Source organism: Vanessa tameamea, chromosome 22, assembly GCF_037043105.1.
Source record: "Vanessa tameamea isolate UH-Manoa-2023 chromosome 22, ilVanTame1 primary haplotype, whole genome shotgun sequence".
Taxonomy (NCBI): Eukaryota; Metazoa; Arthropoda; class Insecta; order Lepidoptera; family Nymphalidae; genus Vanessa; species Vanessa tameamea.
This window is the reverse complement of record NC_087330.1, coordinates 5614454-5634459: the sequence shown is the minus strand read 5'-3', so window position 1 is coordinate 5634459 and position 20006 is coordinate 5614454. Positions and strand designations below refer to the sequence as shown.

The 20006-nt window shown below is 29.6% G+C and overlaps 1 protein-coding gene across 2 annotated transcripts in view; it reads left to right on the top strand.

Annotated features, from left to right (window-relative positions):
• Nucleotides 1–5112: 5112 nt before the first annotated feature.
• The window catches only part of LOC113396565 (ras association domain-containing protein 10), a 41923-nt gene continuing 27029 nt past the window's right edge, over nucleotides 5113–20006 (top strand). Inside the window, exons 1-3 of one of the 2 annotated variants that reach the window (XM_064218416.1) lie at nucleotides 5113–5179; nucleotides 5404–5431; nucleotides 14382–14440. The gene's annotated coding sequence lies outside the window, so the exon portion shown is untranslated. The remainder of the gene's footprint in view (nucleotides 5180–5403; nucleotides 5432–14381; nucleotides 14441–20006) is intronic. The other variant, XM_026634552.2, reaches the window with a different exon arrangement.

Genomic DNA, 20006 nt, shown 5'->3' with positions numbered 1-20006 from the left:
GGAATCGAACCCGGGACTTCGGAGTGGCGTGCCCATGAAAACCGGTGTACACACTACTCGACCACGGAGGTCGTCTAATATTACAATCGCTTTAAAATCTCAGGCTGTTATCATTGCTGATTCGTTAGTGTAGTACCTAGACTATAAGTCAAAAGATCTCTAGTTGGGTCAATAGGAAGTTATTAAGCTTCTCTGTGTATAAACGCTCCTTTCCGTTTATTTCATGCAATGATTTAAGAAGTGTTAGGAACGAGATCCGCAAATAAAACGAACACAAGCATTAAAAAAAGTATATAAAATATAACGAAATAAATATTCAAGAAGGTCACATGATTGCAGATTACATTTATATACATACAAAATGAGTTACTTAAAAAAGTGATACGGCACTTACTCGATTCACATTTAAAATACTCAACGCATTTCGTTTCGTTTATAAAGAATTTTAAATGAAATAATCAAAGGGGACCGCGTGAATTAATCATTAATCAATACAATTTAAAAATATTCCCCCTTTTTTAAGTTGGCTACGGGATTTTACTTGGATTAAATGTTTTCTTAATAAGATAATTTGTAATCAACGAATGAGACTAACATGCAGGTTCCTTTTGAAATGCATTTCTTATCTCCTATTTACATTAGGTATGTGAATTCCGCACATACTTATTCGTATTTTTTATGTTGTTTTAGTGGTTTACTTTATAGAAAAGGCATTATTTTAAAAATGTAATTATTTTGTATAAACATATATTATAAATCTTGTGATGGTGATAGGGCTTACTTACTTGGTGGTAGGGTTTTGTGCAAGCCCGTCTGGGTAGGTACCACCCACTCATCAGATATTCAACCGCCAAACAGCAGTACTCAGTATTGTTGTGTTCCGGTTTGAAGGGTGAGTGAGCCAGTGTAACTACAGGCACAAGGGACGTAACAGTTCCCAAGGTTGGAGGCGCATTGGTGATGTAAAGAATGGTTAATATTTCTTACAACGCCACTGTCTATGGGCGGTGGTGACCACTTACACTCTGTGGAATCAGCTTTCGCCGGTGGTTTTTCCGAACCGATACGACTTGGGAACCTTCAAGAAAAGACCGTACTCCTTCCTTAAAGGCCGGCAACGGACCTGCAAGCCCCCTGGTGTTGCAGATGTCCATGGCCGGTGAAAGTCACTTTCCATCAGATGAGCCTGCTGCTCGTTAGCCGCCTATCACATAAAAAAAATTGAAATTATGAATTCGCTTAGTATTAATTTTAGTACTCATACAAGCTAACCCATGGCTTAACTCAAATGATATTCAAAACAAAATAATTGATATTAATCAAAAGCAAGTAATAAAATGCCTTCGTTAAGATATCGTATCATAATTATTTACAAATAAATGATATCATTGAATAGTGTGTTAATCTCTGTGTTGCAATTATTTATTACTTGTTGAGTAACATCTACAGTAACAAGAAATGTTTTAACAGTTCATATTTGATTTTTCATTTCAAAATGAAACCCCAATAAACATACATATATTTGTAAAGCAAAAAAATTTTTCTCAATTAATAACCAAATCACTTTAAATAATTAAACAAAAAAAAAAAAACTTTATCAAGCAAGTCAAGTTACCTTATTAAAATAAAAGTGAATATTGCATCTGTTACCTAATTGAATTACTTATTAATACAATCACACAATAAATAATATTAAGTCATATTTATATTAATCATTTTAAATTCTGTATTTTTTATTCGAGGTAAAAGTCAATCACGTAAGAAATTGCTTTAAAGGTTCGTTCAGTGTTTTAAAACGACACACGTACTTTATATTCTTAAATATATAGAAAAAACTGTAACCATATAATTTAACATTAAACGCTATTTTATTTCGTGTCAAAATTGATTTGAAAAATCTTTTAAAAAAATAACTGCAGAACCCTAAATATGCAAAAAGCTTTTTATGGTCTCAATTTAATGGTAATTCGAAAAAGATCTCAATTATTTTATCTGATGCCTTGAACCTCATACATTTTGGTATATTGGTTATTAAAAAGGTTTTAGTTGTGGTCATTAGTACCTTAGTTATTATGTCATTGAGGTTGAAAACGACTAATTAAAATAAATATACAATAATACGTTTATGCATATAGTATAAGGAGTTTTCTAATTTTATTTGGGCTATACATATATACAGCCTGTATTATCTTTGATAAAATTCTACAGATAATTTTTACTTTACAAAGCTTTCATAATACTTGTAAAAGCCTACTTGAATAAAAGTAAATTTCGATTTGATTTGAATTTCTCTAACGAAATCATTTATTCGTGTAGAACTGGATATCGATGGTGATATTTAATGTTAAATGTATATGGGTAACTTCTGTCGTTTAAAGCTAAAGGCTGGCCTCGCTGGACTTACGTGACGTTGTTAAACCATGTAGAGCTAGCATAATATACACTCTGAGGACAAAAAATATATTTCCGAATTCGGGTCGGGTAATATTTAATTTTCCAACAATGTTATTTAAAGATATTATATACTAGGTGTCGCCTTCGGCTTCGCTCCCGTTTTGGGGGTTGGTCGTCAGATTTTGTTTGTAAAAAGTAGTATATATCCTTCCTTAAGGTTCAAGGTTGCTTCATACCAAATTTCATCACAATCGGTTCAATAACTTGGCCATAAAAGAACAGGCAGACAGAAACACATTTATAATATTAGTATATATAAATACGTTTGATCCGATTTATACAACTGAACTACGTTAATCCACCTACGCAAACGCCCCCATATTTTTTGTCACGTGCCTTTATTTAAATCGTTTATAAATAATTCCAAAATTATCGGTAAATATTCGAAAGGGTAAATGGCAATTAGTGTTAATGAAACGCTTGAAATGTATGTGTTATTTATTTCGACGTCTATTAATACTACATAATTTTTAAAGTTATAACGTTTCTCTATAAGTTTTTGTAAGTAGAATGCACTAATAACATTATTTTGTTATTTAGGTGTGACTCTGTTATTTTATAATGATAATGAATTGGCAGTCCATACTAAAACTCATCTTAACGACTTGATTACAAATCATGTGTTCCCAACATTAATTGTTTAAAATAAAAAAAATATTTTCTAAATTAAACATCCTAAACACAATATAGCCTTTACTTTTTAAAAGCCATATAAATATAGTTATACTTATGTATGGAATATTATTACAGAATTCTCATAGTAATCTGACATAGCAATCGAAATAAGTAGAATATTTTAGCATAATTATATTTAAATATTTTATTTTTTTAATATGCGTTACCCTCAATTTTATAAATAGTAAAAATATTTGAAAATAGAACGGCTCAAATGAAACAACTAATGATAATGACAGTTATTATCTGCATTTAAATAAATATAAAAACTTTAAAAAAACTAGAGCGAATGACATACAATGGTTTATTATCTAGATCTAATCTAGTATTCCAGATTTCTTTTATAAAAAAATACAATTTCTAACTTAGCAATTATAAGACGAATGTAATTTCCATATACAATTCCGATATCAGATATGAAGTAAATAAATGTTTGCTTTTATGGAACCTGATTACTATGTAAAAAAAGATTTTAAAGCTACGTTTGTTTCTGACTTGCATTGCATTTTAATATTCAATTTTTTAACTTAATATCATCAAACAAATTGTAAAATCGAAAAAATATACAATCAGTACATATCTATATATAGAATGGAAACTACAACAACGCGAGTTATATAGTTTACAATATTACATTCATACGCACACGATTCTATTATATATATTTATGAAACAATACTTGTAAATTATCTAAGATAGTAAAATACATAAAACAGATTAAAAAAATCGTGTATATAATAGAAACATATATTATTATCGATGTGTTGTTATATATAGAGACTTGTGATATATAACATTTATACCGTACTAGCAATACATTTTTAGTAACAAAACTTTAAAAAAGTATTACGCAACAAACTATCTTATTCAATCTAGCGAAAATATTTCGTAATTCCGCAATAAAAGATTAAAATTATAATCATTAAAAATAAATCTAAATAACGATCAATAATAAAAAGAAATTAATTAAAAAAACACGACAAAGTCTATCGAACATAACGTATTGTAAATTAATATATATAAACATATTTATATAGCAGTATATAACTATTTTAAGTACGTATAAACTGACATTATTTTTTCATATATGAATCGAACGACCGTGCCGCATTGCGCTTAATCCTTTTCAAATTGCTTGTGACAAAGTTGCTGAGCGTTATCATGAAATTTATTTCTATCATACTATTCCAGTGATACCATAATATTCCACTCTATAATCACATATAAAAAATATATCAAACATATAATTATTTTCCACTGTGTTTTTATACTACAAACAACGAATAATTTTGATGAAACAGAGATATTTGTGGTGGAATTAAATAATTTGTAAGCGACTTAGTAGAAAAATAATCCAATTATTGTGTTCATATTTGGTTAACGTTCTAGAATCTTCTAGAATTTATCTTTCCGTATATGTCTTAAAAGTATATATTAGAGTTACATATTCTTCAAACATATTTACAATACTTCATCCTACGTTTTAATAAAATCATATTTGTGTAAAGTTGAGATTAAAATGATTTAAACACGATTAAACAAGCTACCGTGATTTCTGTTTCGAAAATAAATTTCATTTTGAAAGCAATTAATCAATTTCAAGATACGGGTTGACCGCACGTTATTTATGTACGATAGTACGTCGCTGTAGTTCTAATCTATTATTTAAGTCCATGCTTTATATAAAATAAATAGAACGGTATCGATCTAAACGATTGTTCTTGAAAAGTCGAGACATGTTCAATCAATCATTCCGCGTGGTACATAATTAATACAACGTATTTCGAATCGCCCCAGCAATTTGTCCATTGCTGTGAATAGGCCCTTATCAGACTATCATGGAAATAAGGGTAGAAAATAATCAATATTTTGCAACCCCACCCTGCAACGCATGCGTGGTGTTAACCACCAGGTGGTGGTGGTACGATACCGTGTAATGGTGGATCCCATGCTGTAATACCACACACCATTCTAACTCAGCAGGCCGAGGTGGTAGCACACCTGACGACGGGCGCCATGGCTGGGAATACCAGCAATTGGAATCCGCCATGTAAGTCTAAATTTATATTACGTTTTATATAAGGTTTATAAAAATATTTCTTGAATATTACCTAACTATTTACTTGAACAGTCGTTCTATTATAATGATTTCGCCTTTCGCATTTGTTCGGTTTATAATAAGATTTCGCATGGTTAATTTTATTTAATTAAATTCGTTGATTTTTTCAGCTTTATTGGATGTCGTGTTAATCATTATTTTTTTATATTACGCAGAATTCGCCGGTTTCCGGAGTGGCGATCGGTAAGAAGCAGTCTTTGAGTACAGCTTTTTTTTTATGTTACCACGCTGTTAATTATTTAAAAAAATACATAGGAAAGTGTAAAGTATACCGTTGACGTGTACTAACATTTCTATGTACATAATACTTAAATAAACATGCTTCGTAAACACACACTATTTGTTTAATGCCTCCATCCATATTATGTTAAGCGGGAGTTCCATTAACGCGATTTATATGCACCTTTATTTTTTTGTTAGATTATTTAAAAAATAAATTATAATTAACTTCCAATTTAAACTGAAATTAATATATGTATATATTTTAATTAAAGTAGCAATAACTTAAATTTATTAAAAAACGCGGGTAATATTCCTAAAATTATTGACAACATAATAGGAAAAAAGAACATGAAAAGAACTACCAAATAAATATAAAACTAACACAATATTATAAAAAATGTCAGCCCATGAATATAACGAAGGGATCGTTTTTTATAGTCTGTTAAATAAATAAGGGTCGCCAAGACTTGCAATTTAATTAACCTCGGCCCTACCTTTGTTTTCGCCCTATTTCCCACAGGGATATACATAAAGGGCAAAATTAAATTAATTAAAATGGCATTTACGACGCCCCTAAAATATCGCGCAGTTACATATTATTTTAAGTAGTAAAGTTTTCTAGTGTTGAGGTAAGAAGCAAGTGCTGTAAAATAACAACGTTCATGATTTAAAATATTTATTTCCTTTTAAATACATCGTAAATTGTAACGCATACCAAATATTTCCTTTCTTTTGAATTTTTATAAATGTGTATAAATATATGTGGACATACTATGCTATTCACTACTCATAGCAAAGTGGGGGCTTATGATTTTAATAGATAGTATGTGTATATTAGTATCAGGACATGGACCCATTTTTTTAAGCCTATTGAAAAATAGTTTTTATATGTGACAAGACAGCAAATAAAAGTTGAATCAAAAAACGTAATATCAATTTAAATACTTTTATTTTTTCACATCTCACAGCTACGATGGTACCGCACCTTAATCTTGAATATAAATATTTTTCTACTCTGTAACGCGACACAAATGAGTAACGTAATTCCCGTACATTTCGGAAGTTTCCTCGGGTTTAATATCAGTATACTTAGCGTTATCACTTACTCTGTAAACATAGATGACCATCTGACGTAATGACAGGAATGTTTCCTGTCTTCAATTCAACTGCGTTTAGTAAAGCTACTTGCGTTTCTAATCAAATAAATCAATTTAAAAAAATTACGGTATGATATTATGTATATTAAAAATAAAATAAGATCCAGTTCGAACTAGATTTTATGAATACTGTATAAGAAACTCAGAATCGTTAAGATATTTGTCCGAATCGAAACGAAACTAAACTTAACAAGGTAATACCTACTAACTAGGAAGAGACAAAACGATTGACGGTATTGCGCTCAATACCAGTGTTCTTTCTGTTGTCTGGAGTGATACCTGCTGATCGCACAATCTTGTACAATATTTTATCGGTATTTCCTTTAAAGATGAATAATGACGGGTTCTTCTGTTCGCTTTGCTTTTTTTTTCAGTTATTTCGTTCTTCACAGACGTGTGCGTCTATTTATTTATCAATTATATATTGATATTACATGGTTCCAGTATAATCTAGTATATTTATAAATATATAAAGTAGTTTTCCACTTGCATTCATAACGTTGGGAAAGTTTAAAAATAGCAGCATCAAAATGAACACCCAATTACGTTGATTGTTTGAATTTGAATTAAATACGGTTCCATTTTTTTTATTTTTTTTTAATAACGACATTACTATTATACTAAAGTTTAATTTATGGTTATATTCAGAATTATCATTTCTATCACGTCATCAAATTTTAATACTATTTTTTCTTAAGATAAAGATATTTCTCAATAATATAATAAAAAAATATATTTAATACCATCTATGGAATACAAAATTTCGCTAACAATCAAAAATCAGACAAACGAAATTAAATTATATAATATATTTCGATTTTAGTGCTAATAATAAACGATAAAATATAACTTATAAGGATATTTATTTCTGATAATAGTCTAGCTCGCTTATAAATTAAATTTACGATAAATTAAATTTATAAGCGAGACAACATACTACATACATAACGCTTATTATTGTTTACGCATTGATTTCGTTTTATAACGAATAGTAGATACAGATACAATTTTAAAATACAAATAGTCCTATGGATTATTATTTTTTAAATTCAATTTTTTTTCCTTTTGGAAGTTTCTACCTAAAAAAAGTATATTCTAATTTATATTTTAACTAAATACTTATGAATCGACTTTGATAATGTTACAGATGTATACTATTTATTTAAATAGGTTTTTAAAAATCATATATTTGCATTAAGTTTTAGATTAAATAAATTCGAGAAACTTATTTTTATGTAATTGCATAGAAATATTTTTCTATAGATTAATTTACATAAAAATAAGATTTTCAAATTTATTTAATCTAAAACTTAATAATAAAATAAGTATAAAATAAAAATAAAATGTATCATTATATATAAGAATATATTTTATAAAGAAGTTTTTCTAGAAAAAAAAATAATATTATAGCTTACTTATGAAACTTATATAATACTTATGAATATTATACTTATAAAACTCTGCGTTAAATTTCTTATGTAAATGTACCTTTAGTTTTTTTTTTATCGTAGGCGGCGACACACGTGCTTTTTATTGACGGTCAATTTAATTTACGATGTATCCTAATTCTCATTTCGTGTTGTATGGAACTGCCCACGCTTTCATTAGAGTGCATCTTATGTATCAAAACATTGATAAGTTTTTCCGCAAACATTTATAAACAATTGACTACGAAATTTAACGCTTGGATAAAATATATTACATTTACTTAAGTTTTCGAAGTTCGATTTGAGTTTATCACTGTTTTTATATATTTAGAAAGAAAAAAGACTATAAAATATTATAAATAAAGTACCAATTTAACCTCCTATTTGCGCCACAATAATTAATCAAAATTAAAAATAAAAGACACATCTAAGAATTTAACACAAAGCCACATAGTCACGTCACGGGTACAAAGTTCAAAGTTCAAATCAACAGACAGTTTTATAAATATACATTATATCAAATATAACTAAATAAATCTACTAAATAAAAAATATTTCAAGTATGTATCTTAATGTAAGTTTGAAATAACTTAAATGCCTTAATATGTGTGTATATTGGATAAGCGAATAAATTAATCCAAATATAGACAATACATTACACGAATGGCAAGATAGTCGTTATAAATAATAATCATTGTATCTTTATTAGTATTGTTATTAAATAATTTAATGCCACGCCTTTATTGTCAATTTAATTTTGCAATGATATTTGTGGTATGCGTTTGTTGATTCATTAGCAAAGTACAGGAACAAAACAGGCTACAAATGAGACCCCTGCAGACTACGCCTACTAGCTACTAAATATAATGATAGTCTTTAGAGTTGTAAGATACAATAGCAATTTCTTATTGCCTGCCATTGATTTGTGTTCCTGTGTTTTTAATTAAACTTGCTCACTTATACCCAAACATAATTTAGTTTTAATAAGTATTGTTATCTAGAGCTTGCATAAATCGTACCTGGTAGATGGGTGATACGTATCCAGATAGATTTGTGTTTGGCTCTACGGCTTATATTTTCCTTATTATTATATCCTACCTATCAATTTCGGCCACGGCGGCCAATCTCAGATATATTATACTGTATAAGTGTGTACCAAAACACAGATCCACTCTCTATGTCCTCACCCTCATAATACGAAGGGACGGTTTATCGCGAATTATTTAGTAAAAATATAAAAAATAATTTTATAAAAATCAAACGGAACTAGCATTTTTTATTTTGTATTTCTATACATATACAAACTGTTTCGGTCGTGATAAGCACTAATCGGGACTATTATAGCCTAAGGCTACCGCACTAACCTTATAAAATATAATACCCAACAACAATCGTTTACATAACATCGTACATAACAGTAATTGTTAATTACAACCTTGTCTAAAAATTGTTATATATGTAAATTAATGGTTTTGATATAGTTACAAAATGATTATTTATGTTACGTGTCCAATTGCAATGTGTCAAAGTCCGCTTTATTTGTCGAATGCATTACATTGTTCCAATTACGTTCCAGTTATCTTATCTTAGATCTTTCATTGCACCATATTAAGAAGTTATTGAAATCTGAATATCTCATTTCATATACCAACATTTGTCATCGCACTGTACACTTGCAGTCTCTACCATAAATCGATCGTTGATTATGTGAATGTGGAGTTTTAACGACTCTATGGTAATCTTTTTATTTCATCTCAAATAAAATTTTTAAAGGTATTAATTATATGAGTATATATAATATGTCAGTATTTAAAAGGCACACTCAGTATAAAGATTTTTCTTATAATTATTTTGAAATTTTCTTCACTGAGATAAGAATTATTTGCATTAAAGTCTATACTTGAATACACATGAAAATTATAAAAAAAAAGCTACTGTAGAAATCATGATTCAATCATCATCAATCATGAAAAATCAAATTATTTTATTCAATATAAAAGTACAACACTTACTTATTGATTGTCAAATTAAACACTAATAAAGTCAATGATGGCAAGGCCAACCGCATTTCCAACTCCAGGTCTCTTGTCACCAGTAGAGACAATAAAACCAGGAATATTTAAAAATCCTTCTATATCTTAATATAACATAATATCTCAGTGTTGAGATAATTCAATCACATATCGGTCCTATTCTCAACAACTGAAAAATTAAACTTTGAGAATAACTGTTTTCATAAAAAAAATTGTTAGTTTTTTTCAAGTACAATACGAAATATTTGCATCTAATTATGACAAGTTGTATTTCAACACAGATCGTCTCTTTAAATGTTTATTGGTTCCCGGAGAATCAGTTCCGCTTACCACCAGAAAAGCGCGATACTATGAGTTAATTGTACTTCTTATTACGTACCTAACGTCTGATGAGTTACGGAGATCAGATGGAAACCTATTTAAGTATTCTCGCCATTAAAGTTGTAGGCTAAACACCTGTGGGAATTTTTAAAGTGTTGTTTACTGGAATCATTCTAAGCGGCCTTGTTACTTTTAAATTGAACTAAAAAATACAAACGGTTCCAAATAAAAAATAATTCCAATTATTTACACGGCAAATATTTAAATAATTATTTCTTAAATCGTGACATAGAAACGTCAAAAATGCAAGCATCTTTCCCATTTCAATTACGATGTTCACAAATCCACAATATATAATATAAAACAGTTTCTTTAGCCTTACAAATATAAAACTAGCTTTTTAAATATTTCGTAAAAATATTTTTACAACTCAATGGGATACGCGAACACAAAAAGAACATTTAAAACATTAAATTTATAGTCATACTTAAAATTTGATATTCAAACATTGTATTAGTAAGGCAAGTATAGATAAAGCGATCTACGGTTAACATTCACGTGATCTAGTAAGTAACAGTCTGTTAATGTTCCACTGCTGGGCCGAGGCGTCCTCTCCCTTTGAGGAGAAGGTTTTGGAGCTTAGCCAAGAACCTTGCTTCAATGAGGGTTGATGGATAAAAATGTGTCAGAATTTCATTGTAATTAGATACATGCAGGTTTCCTCACGTATATGTTTTCCTTCACTGCTAAACATGAGATGAATTATAAACACAAATTAAGCACATGAATTCAGTCTTGCTTCCCTGGGTTTGAATCTGCAAGCATCGGTTATGATGCATGCGTTCTAACTACTGGGCCACCTTGGCACCTAGTGGTTGGTGGTGGTTCTTTATTTTTGAACATTTAAAACAACAAATCCTTGATACAATGTACCAACAATATTATTATGGAGCGACTATTAAAACCCTCGTTAACCGACGTTAAAAAAACATGTTATAATTAATGACAAGTTAGATTATATGGATAGCGATAAACAAATTGAATCTATCACTGTTAACGATTGGTGTCCGTGACACAAAATAAAATGTTATACCTATTTTAGCGCTGTTATTAATTATTTCGATACAAGAGTTAAGTTGAAGTAATTAGCGTGACATTTAAAATACAAAAATATTTTGCCTGATTCATTTCTTAACATATGTTTTAAAATTTATAAAACAAAGTTTTTGTTATAATATGATTTGTGAAATAAAAAAGTTTTTTTTTTTTTTTAATTTAATGTGTATTTTTAATTTGGCAATGTGCTTAATAATGCGATACGTACAAAAGACATCAACGAATATCTGTAACTGATGCTGTATTCAAAATAATTAATCATAGATGTTATGTGATGATACATAACGATTAATTACAAAGTTTTATTATTTATGATATTAAGTGACATAATCTTATATTGTTATAATAAAGACGAATCACATTATATATGCTAAACTTCTTAACATTGTATATGGTGAGAATCTTTAAGCATCATTTTTGGATGACAAAATAGGAAGTTGAGTTATGCAAATATTTGGTAATATTATTTATAACATAAATAAAACTTCTATATCAATTGTTACATTCGTATATTTCAATGAATTTAAAAAAAAAACATAACTAAATCTCGTATATATATAACCAGAAATGAGACGCATGTAGTATTACAACCGTTACTTCAGAGAGATCAATTTAAATTGGTTAATTTAACATCGTAATTATGGTAAACGTAATCACATTTACACGACGATCTTAGTAATGAGACGTAAATATGTGACTCCAAGGAGTATACACTTCTTTTGTATATAAAAAAAATTAAACGGACGTCCTCAAGACTCTTTACGCAATCGATGTTAAATCGATACAAGTGTATTATAAAATAGCAATGCTCGCGTGCCAGCATCGATTCAGGCCGATTTAGCTTTCGTAATCGACTTTAATTAGCTTAAATACGATAAAAAATAGCCTGCGAATAGTGCTGGCATTTCTAGTAGAGTGCTGGAGGTAACGTTTGCGGTACGGATAGTAGAAAAAAAATCTTTTTCATATTTTACAATTATTTTTTTAATTTTTTTTAATTTTTTATTATTGGTATTGGCTTATAATATTTTTAGTTACATATTATTTTGCCCAAGAGGTGCTACCTTTATTTTATGACCAATATTTAATAGATCCCAAAAACTATAAAAATATTTTTATATTAATAACACTAAATAATATATTTTAACTACATATAATAAACTTATGTGTTAAATAACGTGTTATTTGCTTTATTTTTTAAATAAGAGTGTTCTAAAATATTTTCATTTAGAATATTTTTAATTTTATATAAAATTCATAACCAATATTAGTCTTAATATAAAAAAATACATCTATTATATTTTTGGCAACAGTACAGCACGTCTCGATCTAGAATCTAGGTTATGTCCTAACTGAGCACGTTAACTGACGATACCTTAACGGATAACATCCATTCAAATTTATTACCCACCTTCTAACTGGACGCCATTTAATATTAATTAATACAGATGTTTAATATTTTACGATTGTCGGTTTTAACATTTCATAAAATAAATTACTATAATTATGAATTTTTCTACCTTTTGCATAATGCCACTTCATTTTCATTACATAATTATTATGATAATTCTAAAATACATTAAATTTTAACGAGATGGAAAATAATTATTAACAAAGATATAGATTGAAACATATACACATAAAAATATTGTTTTTTCTTTTCAATCAAAAATTTCAATCAAAAAAAAAAAATCGATTGTCAGGTAGCCACTGGTAGTGTCTGTCAGGTAGGTATAAGCACTTTTGAATCGCCTAAAACTACCGGCAACTTGGAATACAAATTCTACCGAAAAGACTCAGCAATAAATTCAGTAATCATTCTTCTTTTCACATGAAATACGTTTAATTCAATCAGTGTCCCGTATGAGATAAATTAATACGAACTTCGGCTCTTATAAAGTCCATATATATGCTTGTATTATTAAATAAAATATACGAATGTTTTTGTATTATATGATATAAATATATCTTAATCCTAATCATCCAATTGTATAGAAACGTTTTTGTTGGTACGTGTGTGAATATTTCTGTCATAGTTTAATAAATGCACAAAAAGCAGCGAGCGACTCATACCGGATCATGATATATAAAAATTAAAAGACGCATTGTAATTCTAGCCGCGCATTAGCTAGTAATTAATTATACTAGAAACATTTAATGATGCAAACGACTAACTAGTGTCAGATCACGTAAATGATAGAGTTCCACAGTCATTTATCATTACTGTGCGCTTGTTCTTATTCCATTTATGCAGGGTCGCCGCAATGTGTTCTAACACTGCAAGAAATAATGATTAGGTAGATTTTTATGACCAGCTGCCTGCTCGATTCTAATGCCAACTATGTAGAGTACTTAAGGAGCAAGTGTTGAAAGGAATGGGCTCCCTTATTACAAAATTTCCATTAATCTATGACACTCAGTATTTATTTTTGCATGACTCTATTCTACTTTGTAAAATAAAAAGTTTCACGCTTTTTTTTTACACATATTATACTAAATATATAGAGTTTGGTATATCCGGTATACGGCTCATACGTATTATGTAACCACACATTTAAATGTTATATTAAGAAGGAGGTTACTGTACTAATCGTATGATTGTGGCTTACTGTGTGGTGGCAAAAATGATAGAGATTCCAAGCGAATAGCAATCATCTACCATTTATGAGTAGCAAACAAGAATCTTCTTTAGAAAAATATTAATTTAATTAGTTGTAAGTATGTAGTTATTGTTTTTAATTGTATTTTGACATATATAATTAAAATTACGCTATTTTGGTTCTCGCGAAAATAATTTGATAAAATAATTCAAATCGAAATATGGCGGTAATTTAAAAATATTTCTCTTTGTTAACAGATCGCTCCTGGACTAAATTTGGAAATGATCCCATAACTGCGCCTGATTGGCGTGATGAGGTAAGTCGCAAACTATAATTTTGGAAAGTCACTTTTTATATCAAAAGGCATTTTTTTTTCTTAAAAATGTTTTGATGATGATATTCTCCTGACCGACTGCGAACACTGCATCAGAGAGAGTATATAATATTTAGATAAAGAACAAGGTGATAATTACTCAATTCTGGGCCAAATCCTCTTCGCTTTTAGAAAAAAGTCTTAAATATACACTATGCTGCTCCAATACAAGCTAGGTCATTTTCGAATACGAAATGCATACTTATCATCTTCCGTTAAGTTCACTTGCCCATACATTACTAAATCATACCAATTGTTGTGTATCAAAGGTATTATTCCTAAATTTCACACCATATCCGATTTGTCTACAATAATATTTGAATTATAAAAAAATATTAATAACTCGATAACAGCGCCACCATTCAAGTTCATAACGACTCAGCTAGCATCCATCGTTGACTTATCAAGGCATGTGGTGCTTAAAAAAGTGTGTGTTATAATAAACAGAGGCAAAATGAAAATGATTAATTTTTTGTTCAATATTGCCCGTGGTCAAGTCAACGTATACGAAGTTAAGGCAGGGTGGGCAAAATAAAAACTTGTTCCGTCGTCACAATCATTGTACAGGGTGTTTATATGTGTACAACATATAATTATAATTTTTTTATTGTAATGTGTAATTTCATTTGAATTGCGCTTTTCAATACTTATTTTTCGGTGATTAGTTCTATGACGTGAAAGTTTAGTTCGCTTTTAAAATTGGTTTTTATAATTAAGTTTTTTTTTACATTTAATATTAATATATTATTTTATCCATTATGTTTATGAAAATCGTTATATAAATGAGCCTTAATGAAGCTCGGTTTATCAATAAATAAGTTGAACCCAATATATTGACAGGGTTTCGTTAGCTACAAAGTCAATTGTTAAAAATGACAAAAATATCATTAGTAATATTTCACATAAAAAACATAAACATAATCAGCCTGTAAATTTCCCACTGCTGGGCTAAGGCCTCCTCTCCCGTTGAGGAGAAGGTATGGAGCATATTCCACCACGCTGCTCCAATGCGGGTTGGTGGAATACACATGTGGCAGAATTTCGTTGAAATTAGACACATGCAGGTTTCCTCACGATGTTTTCCTTCACCGCCGAGCACGAGATGAATTATAAACACAAATTAAGCATATGAAAATTCAGTGGTGCCTGCCTGGGTTTGAACCCGAAATCATCGGTTAAGATGCACGCGTTCTAACCACTGGGCCATCTCGGCTCTATTAGTAATATTTCATAAACAGTTTATACTGTTTGTCACGAGGCACTATCAAAATCTGCGATTCCTTTTGTAGAAATGACAAAAGTATTTATGTTACAAGTAGCGATTGGAAAATTAGGTCGACAATCCTATTTTTCAGCGATCAATCTCTTTCAGAAAATTGACAGATGATTAATTCAGACGAAAGCGATGTTCGAAATCGCTTCGACGATTGACGAATGCACTATCCTAACCCGATTGGCAACATCAAAGGTTTCGTTTCGTATTTTCACTGTTAATTATTAATAGACCGAGACAAATACCATCTGATAGCGTATACGATTGTTCGTGTTATACGAAATTATTACAATGCAATAATAAAATAGAATGAATTATTTCACTTTGTTTTGTATTGCGTTTGTTTTTGAAACATCCTGTACTTGTGACATTGATTGAGTGATCGTTACGTTACACGAGCCGCTTACAGAGTTCCATTGTAAAGTGTAACATGCCTTAATTAATATTATTTTTTTGTTAAGTTCACTGAAATGTTTGTTCAACTACCGAGTTTTCCTTAAATTTACAGCAACATGTAATAATAACAGAATATTTTATTCTATTCATTAGTATAATATTCATTATGTAGATACACGTATATTTAAAATTGTTTATTTATATACTTATATTTAAATTAAGTTGCAAGGTTAAAGTAAAACTGTTTTATAAACAAATATCTAGCTGAAGTAAATAGATTACCAACATTTCTCTTACTAATTTATTTTCAACGAATTAAACGTAACCTAAACAATTAATTATACCATTGAGCTTACTGCTTTGCTCATTAAACCTTTAATAAAATAATACGAACAATTCCGCTTTGACGTATTCAATGGGAGATGGTATGCGAATACAACTGCTGGTCACCTGCCTTCTGTCACATTATAGCTTATGGCTATGCTGTCAATAAAAACATTTAATGTACGTACTTATTACAGCTTGACCTCCTTTAAATGTTAATGTATAACATTTGTGTTTTTGTTTACATTATTGCATAATGTGTTTTGAATACATTTATTTTGTACAGAACAATTATAAAATATAATTGATAATTTACATACGTTACAATAGTTCAACGATACACGATCAGCCTAGATATGAAAGTTCGAAAGGTTCGATCCGGACGCCTTTGGTTATTCCTATAAAATCAGAAATCCGAAATATGAAACCATACATCGCTGCTATGAAAATATAAGTTTATCAAGCAGCCGCATAGCTCTTTTGTTACTAGTCAATTCAATAACGAAGTAATTTTTATATAACATGAAGAGTTCACACATCGAAGTGTTTCCACGCTAAATAGAGCCTTCGACGAACACATGCGCCTTATTAGAACGCATTATACTTATTTGTTTGTTTCATTACTCTACTTTATTGTTTGGTGATATAACAATCAAAAATACAGACGTCTTCTTTTTTCAAAATATCATGTAGTAAATTTTCCGACTCTTTATTTTTTTTTATTGGTATATGTAGGCGCACGGTCAAATGGATCACCATGGACAGCCGCGGCTGTATGAAATATTACCCACTCCTTACATCGCCAATACGCCAACCTCCAATAACCAACCTTGGAAGCTACGATGTTATATCCCCTGTACCTTTACTGCCTTATTTGCCCTTTAAACCAGAACATAAAAATGACTAAATATTGCTGTTAAGATCTCACCTACTAATATAATTATTATATTCTTACGTCGTTTTAAATTGTTCGCTGTGTCTTGTCAAATGATACTACCTCTTGGGAGGTATTATATTAGAATAAATTTTCAAATATGCATTCATTATTAAAACACGCAAGTAAGGAATGAAATGAATGGTGAACGGATGAATAAAGAATGCAATTAAGTAAATAATCGTACAATTTACCATTAATTACGTCATTGTGCTGGTATCCAACAAATTACGAAGCGGTACATCATTCGTTTCCTTTGAAAAAAAATCGCGACTTTTTTGTTTGTTTAAAATAATTCTTATGAAGGTATTATATAAGTAGATAGTCTTTATAGAAGTTCATTATTTTGACATTACAAAATGGCTGTGTTGCTTAAATATATATGTATATAATAATTATTTCATACAATTGTTAGTTATTGCTATGTTTAATTAGTTAAATTTGGAATAATCTTATAATAATTTCACTGATGTAATTTATTTCATGTTTGCTCAAAAACTTGCTTCATTTTTAACATTTCGTTGCACCGCTAACAATACTTTCATTACTAAAAAATAATATGGCATTCAATAAAATCGATTCCAAATATAGTAATCTTTGGATCGTAATTTAAATCGATATTTACAAAACCGAATACGATTTATCCGAAACAGTTCGCAAACCTTGAAAGTAATCACTTGACAGATTATAAATAAACATTGCTTTAGCAGGTGTGACAACTTGTCAACGTACATTTCTAATGATTCAATAAAAAAAAATTTCTTGCAAATAACGTTCTTATAAGTATTAGAATAAATAATAAAATAGCATAAATAAATTATTGATTAGGCTGTAAATGTATTTATAGAAAACATCTGGTTTTATTTTATCATGATAGAACATTACGCCGTTTTGATAAGGCATTGATGGCTGCAGTGTAGTAATTCCTTGTAGAAATAGTTCGTTTCTAATATTTTTGAAATGTTAGTAGAAGTGGCTCGTGGTTCCAACCGTATTAATGCAACTTATTAGCTCCCATTTTGGCACCAAACTAAAAATAACATATTGCAAATACGGGTCAATAGTCAAATAAATTATAGCAATAACTAAACGAAAGCATCACCCATCGAAACATCGAAAAGCCTTGGACTATCATCTCTATAAAACAATTAATTACATTGAATATTGTGTAAATGATTTTAATCAATTAAGTTGTTTTGAAGATCGCGCTAAAGACAGCGAAATTTCACCCGCGCGTCCTTACACGGCCTTCTAGGTACGCGATCTCTTTCCATATACAGTAACCAGCAATATTTTTTTGCTGCACATAGTACTTTTAAAAAATAGTCACCAACAGCCACCAAGTTCATGCAGACTAGTAAACTAGTAAAGTAGTAGGTTTAGCGAGTGTCAAGCGTAGCTGTCACGCGTAAGATAAAAAAGTTTCGCACGTTACATTGGCGAATTAATCTGTGCCCTCTCGGCACAAATAAAAGCCAAAAAAAAGTTAACTCGTTTGTTTTTGTATTTAGACATATAAATAATCTAAGATTATGTTAATTAATACAAAAAGCTGTTGCAATTAATTTCGTTTACCTCTCGTCTTGCCAACGACACGGAGTGATTCAAGACACAAATAAATGTTTAAATATGGGTGACAGAAGATATGGTTTTTCGCAGATAGAAAATGTAGTAAGCGACAAAATTATTCTATCTTTATAAAAATTAAATGATAAGGTTTAAAATGCAATGGCACATTTACAGGCAGATATTTTTTTAATTTAAATGTCCAAAATTTAGTAATGGACAAATGACTGTAACGATGTAAAGCGTCCACTTATACGAGTAGTTGTCGATCGTAATTAATTTAAATTCGCTAAGCTCGTAAATTTGTAAATAAACAATTAAAAAAAAAGAAATGTGGTCATCGTCCGATTTGATTGGAGTTCTTTTTATTACTAACTTGAATTAATTATTCAGACATGTATAAATCTTTTTCAAATTACGACATCATTCGTTCATTAATTAAACTATTTTGTTCTTATTATTTTTTTTTAGATAAGAATAATAAGACTGCGGTCTAAATATAATATATGTAATATGTATGGGCCACCTGGTTGCGAGAGGTCATCAGTGACATCGGTGGCGAAAAAAATTGGAATGATTCTCTTTCAATCCATCCATCGCCAATGCGCTGCCGACCTTGGGCACTAAGATGTAATGTCCCTTGTGCCTGTAGTAACACTGGCTCACTCCTGAAACCCACACACAACAATGCAAAGTATTGCTGCTTGGCGGTAAAACATACAAAGAGTGTTTGGTACCTACCAAGACGGTTGCATAAAATACACCAATTAAAAGATGAAACAATATTTTTTAAATTAATAATATATCGTTTTACCATTAAATAATTGAAAATAAATCTTTTGCTAATAATAGACTCGTTTGGGTACAAAAACTTTAATTAAAAGCCATCCCGATTGCAAGACTAGTTACTCAAATTGATTTCTCAAAACTTGTTTCGCTTTCGAGCTGACAATCATTTGTAGTGTTTTTCAAGTACTATTTTACTTGCAGCGCTTACGAATCGTCAATTAGTCATT